This window comes from Mastigoproctus giganteus, chromosome 14 (assembly GCF_048544385.1).
Source record: "Mastigoproctus giganteus isolate SK-2022 chromosome 14, ASM4854438v1, whole genome shotgun sequence".
Taxonomy (NCBI): domain Eukaryota; kingdom Metazoa; phylum Arthropoda; class Arachnida; order Uropygi; family Thelyphonidae; genus Mastigoproctus; species Mastigoproctus giganteus.
The window spans coordinates 6,854,157-6,867,357 of NC_143588.1; positions in this window are offsets into that span (position 1 = coordinate 6,854,157).

The window sequence follows — 13,201 nt, forward strand, 5'->3', positions numbered from 1 at the left end:
CCTTGGTTTACTGTACGTAAAATGCTTGAATAACATTACGCCCGTTTCTGTGCCTTGATCACAAGAACTAAAGCCTTGTGATCAATGACAACAAATAGACTTTACTCTATGATTTCTGGCTTGTATGGAACTTGACAATACATGAGCTAGAATGATCTTGTGGTCTGAGGCACATTTTGCTCTTCATGGGGCTGTAAATGCAAAAAACTGCTGAATATGGCAAACTTGTTCATCTGCTGTTCATGAAAGACCACTACAAAGTCCATATGTTACAGTATGGTGTGGATTCGCAGCAGATTTTATAATTGGACTTTTTTTTTTTTTTTCTCTGAAGAGTCTACACCTCATGGCCCTGTAATATGTACAGTAATTAGTGTGTGGGACTGCTCTCTTCTAAGATCACATTATTCCTGCTCTGCAAGAAAGGCAATGCTTGGAGACCATACTGTTCATGCAAGATGGTGCCCCTCCCCACGTTGGTCAACAAGTGAAGGAACTGCTCTATGCAACATTTGGAAATCATTTCTGCAGTTCTGGCCAGCCCGCTAACTAGATCTGAATACCTGCAATTTCTGGCTGTGGATAATGAAAAGACAGTTCACCGTGGTGGCATATAGATGCTTGTTGATTTGAAAGCAAGCATTAAACAGGATGTAGCCAACATCCCTAATGGGATGCTACACAAAACTGTTGCACACTGTCCTCAGTTTTCAGGATGTTTTTTTTCCCTTCTACAAATTGCTTCTCCATACCCTAAATGACATACCAATTTTCAGTGCTACCTCTAACTCTTTTGAGACTAGAGTCTCCTGAATAGGGAAACTTATTTTAGTGTGTGTAGTGTTTTTGAACACTACTTTTAAGCTAATGCTTTATATTTGTATTGAACAATATTGTGCTTATTCTATTGTGGGATGAACAATTAAACATTATATGCACTTTGATATATTAGGCCAAAATTCCAATAGATTTTGGTCTGCAAGCGGTGGGGGATTTTTTTTTGTTTGGTGGGAAGTATTACCGCTAATTAAGGCCTGGCTAGCTGTGGTACTACCAGTTGTTGGATTGCCTATAGTTCCATGTTAACTATTAACACGGGATCAAGTTAATAAAAAAAAGTATAAAATAGGAGGATGACTATTTCACTTGGCTATCTCTCTGCTACTTCCTTGGGGGCTTTGAGCAGATAGCCATACTAAAAGAATGCTGTGGGCATATCTGTTTCTGTGGTCTCAATAAAAGTTTTGCTTTCTAAGTACTCATGTTAAGTTATGGTTGTCCTAAGTTAGTAAATGAAATAAATTTTATAAACTGTAATAGTTAATTTTTGATTAACTTTAGTTTTCGATTATTATTAGCTGCAAACTGGGATTGAGACCCAAAGCCCAATGGGTATGCATTAGACTTAATATAAAAAGTATTTACATGTGATCAGTATGGCTGTAGGTTAGTGTGAGAAAGGATGCAAGTTGCCCGGGAGCCACTTTATAGGAGGCTGGGGTGCCATCTGGTCTGATTTGTTGGTTGGTCTGTTTTTAATCATATGTATTTAAGGGAGGGTTAGTTTGTGATTAGGCGACCTGTATTCTATTTGTAATCGATGGTTTGGGATTACGGTGAATACCTATATTGACGTTTTAGGTAAATGTGATTTTTTAAGGATTACATTTTAGTGATAACAGTTAAGGATTTTTTTTTTGCAATGTTATCCACTAGACAAGGACTGGTATAACCTTTATACAGCATAATAGCCCGTATATGCCCAGTAGGATAACTATATACATATTTACAATACCCCCTTCGGTGATTTTAACCTTGTGGTGCTTTGAACTTTATGTGGTGTAGCATGTTAGCTTTTGTTATGTCTGATTTGTTTAATATCAAATATACAGGGAGGTTTGTGCTGAGAAGCATAGGGACAGTTATGGGGTTTAATTAATATAGGATCAGCATGAGAACTGCTATTATAGTTATTGTTGTAATTAAGAGTTGAATGTGGACTTCCGGGTTGTTATTTGGTTTTTAGGAGCATTAGCAACTGAGGCCATACAGCTCCGGGGATATGCTGTGGTCATTCCCTGACCTTTCCATATTTGGTGGATCACGGGCTCGAACCCTCTTCCAATCAAGAAGTGTGCTATGCACTGCTGCTCCTGCCCACCTGGCTAAAGAGGTGCTGTGGGTTGCATTGCGGTCAGACGAGCCTTGTCTGAGCACAATGAACCCAGGGTCTAATTACCTACTCATGGGAGACATCTATGTGCAAAGTAAGGAGGTGGCAATGGGAGCAAGCAGCTTGAGTTCCATTGCCAACCTTTACTTGCAGCACTACACGTTAGAAACAGGGGCCTTACTACTTGTTGCATTTTCCTTGGTTTTGACAGCTGGCCATTGAGAAAGACATTAAAATCTTTGAATTTGCAACGTTAAGTACTTAGTATATTTTCAATAATGTTTTTGCCTTTATTTTTGCAGGTACAAATTTGCTTTTTTATGACTTCTATTCAATGCTTTCGACTCGTGGTTCTTTATGCTGACCACTAGCCACATTAAAAACCCTTAATCCTAATTTAATCCTCTCTAATCACTATGCTCTCCCTGCACTTCCTAGGAGTACTATGAAGACAGGTCTGCTCACTACAAATGCAAACTGATAATGTACTTTATAATTTTGAGTTTTGTCAATAATTAAAATACAATCCTTTTTTGGAGTTCACAAGTGTCAATGTCCATTTGAAGAAATAGTGTTTGTGAGTTCCCAATTCCTATCTAATAATCTATTTATTATAGAAGTTGTTCTCATTCTTTGGTAGGTGTGGGTGGAAATCTTGTGCAGTGGATCCTGAATTTCACTGCTGAAGTTGCATGTTGCATTGTCTCATTTATATTATTTTGAATAGATAGCTTAGTACATAGGAACAGAATCTTGTACCTTCCCAAGTTCAACCTTAACTGCAGCAACAGTTTGCTGTATTTGTTACATAGCTAAGTTTTCTTTCTTCATAAGTCAGTAATATCACCATATTGGTCCCTATTGTAGAGTTGTATTGAACCATTTTAGTGACAAGAGGCATTATTTTTGGCATGTCATCACAGTATAGCAACTTAATTTTTTTAATTTATATAATTAAAAAGGGAAAGTTAAATGAATTGAGAGAAATTAGTATTAACTTCATCTGATTCCTGAAGACATTGATTGTCTTTTGAAAATATTTTAACAAGAATTTGAAAATTACATTGCAAGGGCTTGTATTGAGAGAAATGAATTGAGAGAAATTAGTATTAACTTCATCTGATTCCTGAAGACATTGATTATATTTTGAAAATATTTTAACAAGAATTTGAAAATTACATTGCAAGGGCTTGTAAAATAATACACAATGGGCTATAAATTATTTTTTTACAAATAAAACCATTGTAACCATTTTTAGCATACTTATTCTATAATTAGTTGTTGGTAAATATTTTAAACTTTTACTGTTATCTTTTTAAAAGTAAGAGATATGCCTGATGAAACTGCTGCTGTAGGCAACAGTATCACTGAATATTGATTAGAGACCAGCTATTCTTCTGCCACTTCAGTCTGTATAAAACTGCTTTGGGTTTATATGCACAACAGCCATAATCCTGTTTATGAAAACTGCCATTTATATTAAGGCGAAGAAAGTTAAGTCGCTAACTTAACTTCCAAAAAAAAAAGGCATAACAATATATGCAACTATGCCCAAACTACAAGAGAATTTATGTAAAAGCGTGGCAGAAAACCATGCAGTTTCTGCCCAAAGATGTAGGTTTCATCAGTTTTTTTTTTTTCACTTTCACAAATTCTTGATAACAAGATTATATGCAACAAGTTTTCTTAGAAAAGGAAACTTGTTCATAATCTGCTCATGATACAATGCAAGCTGTTATAACTGTTCTGTTTATCATATAAGGTCAGAAATACTTTCTGCAAAAGTTAATTGTAAACGGTGCTTTGACTGGTTGAGTCCACAACATTCTGTATCTGTGCTACACAAATAGCATTTTAGAAGCTTCTAGAATCAACCTCAACAATTTATAAGTAGCACAGTCATTGACCACTGGCATTAAGTTAAAATGTACTTGGTGTATCATAAATTCAGTATCTGTTTGCACAGTTAGTTTATCTTATTGGTATTTAGTTAGGGTTAGAAAGCTGGATGCTTGCTGTGTTTTCTCCTATGACAGTTAAATCAGTTTGTGAATAACTCGGATTATAAATCTGAGGAGTTTAATGTGAGAAAGCAGTCATGAAAATGTGCCATTAATCCAGTAGCGGCAGCTTGAGAAAAATGCCCTACAAAATTTATTTTTTATAGAATCTTTTGTTTCCAAAATTTCTTTTATTCTTGGTAATTATTTAACCTGGTAATGAAGTTAGTTGCTCTGTATATGTTTTGTCTGTAGAAAATTTCTTTTTACAGGCTGATTTGCATGTTGTGTGGGCTGAAAAATGCCATTCTTTCCACCTGAGATCAGCTAACTATAGCCCAAGTTGAAGAATTTTAGGAATTCTTCCAGTTAACAATAGAAATTTAACCTGGACCTCTTCAAACGAGTAACAGATTTTCTGATTTAGAAGCTCTTTCTTTTGTTATCCTCAAGTAAGCTAATGGTTTGGGAGGTGAGAAAAATAAGAAAAGCTAGTGGACAATTTAGAAATGTGGTGGAAGCATAACAGCCTTTCCTCAAGGTTGAAAGCCCTAGATTAGCAATTAGTCTTAGATTTATAGGGTTGATTTATTACCATAATGTGACACCGGTGGAAGGGGGAATTTGTTATTTTATTTTCAATTTTTGAATATTTTTGATGAAAGTCCTAAAACAAGTTGCATGATGATTTAAGTGAAATTTAAAAAAAACATTTTATTTAAATGGCAGTTTTTAATAGTTGCTGCTGTGTTGCAAGTGTAAGTTCAAATGTATAAGTGCGAGCACTAATTTTGGTAATACCAGTGCAAATATTACTGTCAAAAGTCATAGGTGATGCTACCAAGAAGCAAAGTATATAGATCTTTCAGTAATTTTTAACAACCATTTTATTCAAGTAATTTGCAGTAGTTTCTGCTTATTTTAATAATAGCACTTTTTAATTGAAGTTGTGAAAGCCTTATTGAATTAGAACCAATTATCTTTGTTGTTGACACTTAGCAGTATATATAAGTAAGGAAGTCTACAAGTAAGCAAAACATTATGCCTTAGATAATTATTACATGACTAATGCAAGTTTAAGAACAAGATAGGTAAGAAAAATCAAAAGCTAATATAAATACCATAAACTTACTGAAGCTGCAGAGTACTAAATTTGAGGTGGTGGCATAAAGTAAATTCCAGCGATCCATGTGCAGAAAAGAGATTTGTATTGTGTACTCGAGCTTAATTAGTAAAACAGTGACCCAAGAGTAGTCACTGTTTGATTTTAGCAATTATTAATTGACTGTCAATAGTTATCTTGCTGGCACAGGTCGACCGTCACTAATCCGGCAGCGTTGGGACCTGTGGAGTGCTGGTTAGTGAGTTTGCTGGATCACTGGTGGTTATTTTAGCAAATATGATTTACCCAACAGCTAACCACTGCATTCTACCTTTAACACGTTGACTGCAAAGCTAGTTTAAGAATTCCCCAGGGACCAAAAAATATTTAGCAAATAATTTGATTAGTAATTCTAAAATAAATATTGTCAGTGTTGTTGTTTTTTTGCTTAAAACATCAAAAAAAGTTGTCACATGTGTCCCAGTAGGTTACTTTATTTATTGAAGCTGTGTCGGCCACGCCACATATGCGTGACTCTATTACAGCATACATATGAAGGTTGTTTGTGATTAGTTTATTGCAAGCGCTGCGATAAAATAAACTCTCAAACATCACAATAAGCTTGTCAGTATTGTTAGACTTTGGGAAAAACAAGTTCGTTAGCACGCTGTATTATCCATCATATTGTGTTGTAAAAAAATTAAAGGAATGGCTAAAAGAAAATTACTAAAATAAGAGGAACTGAGAGGAATTGCTGGAATTTACAATTAAGCAGAATTAAACTTCTCAAACACTGCTGTTGAGTTTTTCAGAAGTTCAACTTTATCTGTTATGGACAATGTATGGTGTTTGTGCTTATGCATTCCTTTATGCATTGGAACCATGGCTGGGGCTAAATGTGAGCAGGTTATAATAATAAATACAAAAAAACAGGTGGGAATGGCTTGTGAGTGTTTACAAGTTCATGCAACCAAAACAGTAGCAGCAGGTCGGTGCACTGACCTGGGAAATTTGAAATTACATTTGCAGAAATTATGTCCAAATTAACGATGGTAGACCTCTACCCTGGATGAGACATCTGTATATAGAATTAAATACCCAAAAAAAAAAGAATAAATGGGTTGGTTAGACTACAGCATTGGCTTCTAAGGTGAATTACCTCCAGATACTGTCTCTGTATGTGTATATAACATGACTATAAAAATTTGATATTTGGCAATAACTGTTTCTGACCAGACGTTTTGGTTATATAAGTAGCAAATGATTTTAAATCTTTGTAGAGAATATGACAGCTTACACATTATGAATCATTATATATTTGGATCACAGTGAGTTATAAGTTTAATTTATATTAGATAATTTATAACCATTGCAAAACATAAATTTTAATATTTGCTAGCAGTTTTTTTTATGCAGATACCTTATAATTACCAAACAGTATTATGATTTTAACAATTTAGCAAGAAAACCCATTTGCAGATGCCAGCACAGGTGGAGATGAAGAAATAAATTATATTTTGGCTGAGTAAGTAAAGATTTTATGGTTAAAAATAAAATAACTTGATATAATAATCATTAAACTTTTATCAAATTATATGTACTGATTTGGAATTTGAGGCAAGTAGCGTATTGGCTGTGTTGACAAATTATCTTAAATAATCTGGATATTTTGATTCCTTCCATTTCTAGTGAACAAAGTCTGAAGGTCAATCCCCTTCCTTTATTTTATTAGCCCCAAACTTTGCATGTCTTAACTTTAGTCTTATTAGTCTTATTAGTCTTAACTTTGCATGCTACAAAAATATCCACGTTTTGTATTTTTGCAGCTAGCATTGCAGATGTGAAACAAATCTCAAAATTTAATAAAGTTTAAATGTAATGTGTACCCTGTCTGACAGTAAGTGCTCTGGTGGCCAATCCTGCATTCATGATTTGCAACAACCTGGAGAATTTGCTCTTACTTGTAGCATCATTCTTACTTTCTACATTGAACTTTTCTTCATTGCTAAAAGATAGATACCTGAACTGTCACATCTGTCCTTATGTAGCCAACCCTATAAGGTGCTACAAGTGTCAGAAAGTTTAGACACTTCCAAACTGTTTGCCAATGAGTTTCAGTGTTCAAACTCTGGATCAAAGGAATGTATTCCTAATGATTGCAATGACCAATCTATGCAAAGTAGAGAGAACAAAGTCCTACTCAGAAGTAGAAAAACATCAACTGAAAAATATGCTGAAATGTACATTCCAGAGATACCATTCAGTCTCAACTCGAACAGATACATTAGCTCCCCCGAAAGTCTAAATTTTAGAATGGTGTTGATCACTGCTGTCATCTGCATCTCAATCAATAAAGCAAGACTGAAGATGGGTTGAATGATACTGCACTCTCAATACCAACTAGTGTTACTAGTGCTGTTGAGTCAGTTCTAGTAATGCCAGACAAGTGAAAAATTCTAATTATGTTAGAAATCAGCTGATACCTCTGCTATGGACAATGCGAAGAATTATTGTCATGATGAATCCATTCTAGACTTATGTGAAAGATTACATGGACATAGTTCAATGTTCCCAAAAAAAGATAAAAAAAAAAATTTCATCACAAGCATACCACCTCTAAAAAAGCAGACAGATTTGACTTCTAATGGAATTGCAAAGTCTTTTACAGCAACATAGGTCACATCTATGAGTTATCATTCTGTGGCTACATTGAACCTTTTGATCCAGAGCTTACAAGAGACAAATCTAACATGTCAAGTGTCCACTTTAGTTAAATATTATACTTTATTAAGACAGATTGCTTATAAATACTTCTCATGGAGGAGTAGCTATACTCATAGACTCAAGTTCTTTGCAAGCAAATTCCTCTCCAAACCTTCTTAGAAGCCATTGCAGCACTTAGTGATTGGCATTGCTTCAACTCTTGTTTCAATTTATCTTCCACCTAATCATTGGTATATGATTCAGGAGCTGGTAAACCTTGTTTTGCAATTACCATCTCCTGTTTGTATATTAAGGGACTTGAATGGACATCATCCATTCTGAGGTTCTCCCATCTCAGACAGATTTATAGATCTATTGAATTTTTTTTATACCAGCATATGAGAGAGGCAACAGAAGCAGTAATCTTGATCTGGTTATTAGCAGTTGCTCTTCTTGCATTAAGAATCATTAGGTACAGAAACCACTTGGTGGCAGCGATTGTAGCGTATTGGTATGATTTATATTTCTTCTGTAAAGGGAAGAGATTTTGCAATGGTGACTACAATGGTCGAAAGATTTTTCAGTGCGACCAACTGTAAATTAGGAAATGGAATGTTAGATGAACTATGAGGAGACTAGTGGCAGAGAAGAAAAATACATGGGATGCATATAAATTGTTAGGGGAGACAGAAGCTTAAAGTAAGTTGGAACTGGCTTACAGTCAAGTTACTAAGGTGGTTAGGCATGCTAAGACAGATAATGAAGTTTATTTCTAAGAATGCAAAGGAAAGTGGACTGAATCCTTTGCTTATCTTAACAGAAAAAAAGAACCATATTGGTCCACTATACACTGAGTGATCACCCCTATGAAAACTGAAACCCACCGGGCTAGCCAGGTGGGTAAAGTGCCTGCCTGGCAACCCAAAGGTCGCAGGTTCAAATCCCACTTTGGGCTTAGATCGTAGTAAAATGCAAAAACCTTGGGAGGTACATTATGGCCACAGAAGCTGACACGCCAACAACTAACAAAAAAAAAAAAAACTGAATGCGACCCGTTGACCATGTGAGGTACAAGAGTGTGTAGTTAGTCTACCTACGTAGCATAGATAAGGTGCCAGTGGTTCAGTGGGTAGTAAAATTCTGAGCATGATGGGCAAAAGGAGGGATTTATTGGACTTTGATGAAGGACAGATTGTGGGAGCTCAACAAGCTGGTGCCTCCATTTCCCAAAAGGCTGAACTAGTGGGGTGTTTGATAACCGCCATTGTTAGAGTGTACCAGAACTGTTGTCAAAGTGGTCAAGCAACCACCCAACTGCAAAGGTCAGCTAAAGGTTGATGTTAGAGGTGAGTGCCGGGTCTGATGACTTGTACAGGCACAGCACTGAAGAGTTGACTACCTAATACAACGTGGGCCAACCCGGAAAAATATCTGGCATGACCATGCATCACACGTACGGGCTATACCAGCAGATGGCCCCTATGGCATCCTCTCCTGACCAAGGTTCATCGGCATAAGACTCACCTGGTGCAAAGAGCATGCAAGTTAGAAGACTGGAAGGAGGTGTGCTGGTTGAATGAGTTGCATTATTTACTCCATACTGTGGACAATTATGTATGGATTTGGCATCAACAACAAGAGGCTCTTCATCCATGCATGACATCAAAAGTGCAGGCTGGTGGAGGCAGTTGTGTGGTGTGGGTCATGTTTCACTGGCAGGAACTTTGACCCCCCCAGTGCATGTGGAACAATGTATCAGTGGTCTCTGTTATTTGGTATGTTGAGGGTCTTGCAGCTCCGTGAATTTCTCCCATCTCCACGGTGTTCTCTGTATCGAGTGACAGTACCCTGTCAAGCCAGAGATTTAAAGTGTGTGGATCGTGTATAGTGTAGTCTGTTGTGCCCATTGTTCATCTGGCTTATTGGCCATCGGGGCCCCTGATGGGACCCAACGTTGCCCATACCGCACCATGTGGAGGCTAGCCAGGTGTTGCCAGTAAGGAATCAGTACTCTGGCAGGTCCTGCCACATACTTTCCTCAGATTTCGATGGCTAGGACCTATTAAAAAAAAATTGCTTTAATTGCTGTTGGTGATTTGTTTGGTCATAGAGATTTGCCTTAAGAGCAAGAATGGATTGTACGCTGGATGAGTTTTTTTTTTTTTATTTTTGGCTGAAAAGGGTCTGGCAAGCAATTTTGGTGTAGTTACAATTTTGACATGTGGGGCTGTGCGCTGTGAAGGTAGACAGATTTGGGTGGGGAGAAGGAAGGCTGGAGGGTAGAAAAAGAAGAAAGGGACCGATAGAGAAGGTGGTGCCCAAATGTTCAGTGGGCATGCCCATGCCACACCAGAGGGAAAGTGGGTTTTGCAGGGAGAGGAGGAGATAGGGGTGTCCCCCTGCTGGGAAAAGGAGATAAAGCAGGCCCGGAAAGGTCCAGATCTGGGTTGCCATTTGGCTAGTTTGCAGCAGGGCTGCAATCAAAGTCGTTCACTTTGACTCTCCAGGTGGTGGACTTAGTCTCAGCAGAGGCCAGGATGCGTCACCTGCACGTGACAGGCCAACTACATCTAGGTCCCAGTGTTTGGTAGCATCCAGTTAGGACTGGTCTTTCAGTTGCGCCACCACTCGTGTTCAAGTCCTGTAGTCACTCAGCTGGTCGTCAATGGCCAGTTGTGTTCTTTGGTAGTACAAAGTCTGAAGTTTTGTTTCAGGGTGATGGAAGTGCTCTTTGCCTCACGAAGAGATTTTGAGCAAAAAGCGTGAAAGCTTTATAGTTCTTCTTCCTGCAGCACTATGCCCTCCTGATTTCTAAGGATGGAGCATAGTTTGGTAAACAGCAGGCCACAGAGGTCTTCATATCTATTACCTTCATAGAGCAGGTGCTCCCAAGTTTCTTCTTGTCTGCATCTACAGTGCACTATGTCGGAGATTCCAAAATCGTGTGGCTTCTTCCTGAAGGAGCCATGCCCTGTCAGCAGGTAAGTCGTATGAAGTTCAGGAGAGTACCAGGTCAGGGAAATAGGGTAAACACTTCCAATGTCTGGTATGAAGCTTCTAGTTATGCAGCCTTTAGTGGAATCATTCCTCCGATTCTGCCACACTGTTCTCATGTGGTCTGTAAGACGTCTTTTTTCCTGAGGTCTAGTCAGAGTTGGGTCCCTAGTGTATCCCAAATGTGTGATTACCCTTCCTTTGACATGTTGGTGCAGCAGCCCACGGCCGACCAATCTCCAAGTCCAGAGGGAGACATCCTGCAAGGACCTGGAGAGCGTGGGTGCTCACCGTGCAGCATGCTCTAGTTGTTGTGAGGAGAATTATTCGATGGATGGCTTCCAATTTCCTTCTGTTAGCAGCTGTGCTTGCCTTGGCGTACCAAGCTCCCGCTGCATAAGCCAGTGCCGGGATGAAGAATGCCTTTTGTAGAGGATGGCGAGCACCCTCTTCTTCAGACCCCAGTCTCTGCGTGTGACTCTGGCAAATAGGCCGGAATATTTCCTGAATTTTACTCTGAGGTAACTAAGATGCGGTGTGAAGTTGAGGTGTCTATCGAGGATAACGCCAAGATACTTGACTTCTGTTTGGAGTTTAATAGTTGTTCCATTTATCTTGATCTGGGGAGGCCTCCTGGGATCAAGGGAGCCCTTGAGGAGTATTGAATGTATTTTTTCCGGTGATGTTCAGTAGGTTCCCATTTGCCCATCCTTGCAGAACAGAAATGGCCTGATTTGCATGGGTCTCCAGCTGTGTCCTGCTATTAGCCTGCAGCATCAGTATAAGATCATTGGCGTATGCCTGCATTCTTATATTAGGGATTTCCATATTGAGGAACTCATCCAGCACAAAGAGTCCACAGAAGGGGCCCCAAAACTGATCCCTGGGGGCAGCCCCTGTGGACCTGCCTGGAGAGAATGGCAAAGGGAGCAGTCACTGTAATCCTTCTGTCATCCAAGTATGATCTAAGGCAGCAGAACAGGTTGCCTGGAATTTGGGCACGCCAAAGTCTGGCCAGGATTCTGGGCCACCAGAGAATCAAAAGCGCCAGCATAGTCTATTGATATGAGGAGAAAATACTTCATGTCGCAGTTTTTTGCTGCCTCAATTATGTTTTCCAACGCGTCTGCCGCTGAGCGTCCTCTTCTGAAGCTGAACTGGTTCGTCAACATGTTCGCTTCCTGGAAATGAGTCTCTAATCTATGGTATAGAAGCCGCTCAAAAAGTTTGCTCAAGGTAGAAAGCAAAGCTGTGGATCTGTACAATGTTGGCTTATCCTGGGGTTTGGTTGGATTCTTAACTAAGTCTTATTCTTGCTGTTTTCCACTTATTAGGGTAATAGCCTTCTGAAAGACGGAGATTTAGAATGATGTCTGGTATCTTCTCTACTGCCTTTTTTGAACATCTCTGGTTCAATCCTGTCGTCACCAAGGGCTTTCCTGTTTTTAATGTTTGCTGCTGCTATGCTCAGCTCCATGATTGTAAAGGGGGGGGGGCTCAACTGCCGTGGTACAATAAGTTTTCTTCATAGAGTTTTCTCTGTTCCTCAGTTTGAGGTAGGAAGATGTGGTCTAATATGTTGTCAATTGATGATTTCCAGGTTCTGGTATAACTTCCCGGTGCAATTTTGGTGGCTGTAACCACTTCCCCTCTTGGGAGCTTGTTAGTGACAACTCTATAAACAATTGCCCATGGGTCAGCATTGCCATTTGCACTGACCAGAGTTTCCCATGTTTCTTTTTTCTTCTGCTTAATCTTAGCTGTGTAGTTATTTCTTGTCTCGCGAAACCTCTGCCTTAGCTCATCCACCTGTGGCCAGGTTCTGTGTGCTCATTGGAATGCTTTTCGGGCTCTGTTTGCTCCGTCTGAGGTCAGTTAGTTCTAGTGACCACCAGGGAACAGCTCTGGGGGCCGGGTGTTTCTTTTTTATGGCTATGTCCGCTGCATCAGTGATTAATTTTGTCACCTGCTGCTGGAGGTCATTTAAGTTTTGGCCTTCGGTATGGATGTTTTCTGCTCCCATCATCAGCGTCCATTGGAAGAGATCCCAGTCGGCTTTGGGAATGGCATACCTTGGCGAGAGAAATCTGACGATCTGTCTTGGAATTAGGGTTTGGTGCAGACTGAGGGTTATAACCCTATGATCAGATGTGGTCCAATGGTCCTGTACCTCCCAGGGGGTGAGGTGTCCTGCTATTGTGCGGCTTGCAAAGGGTAAGATCAATGTTT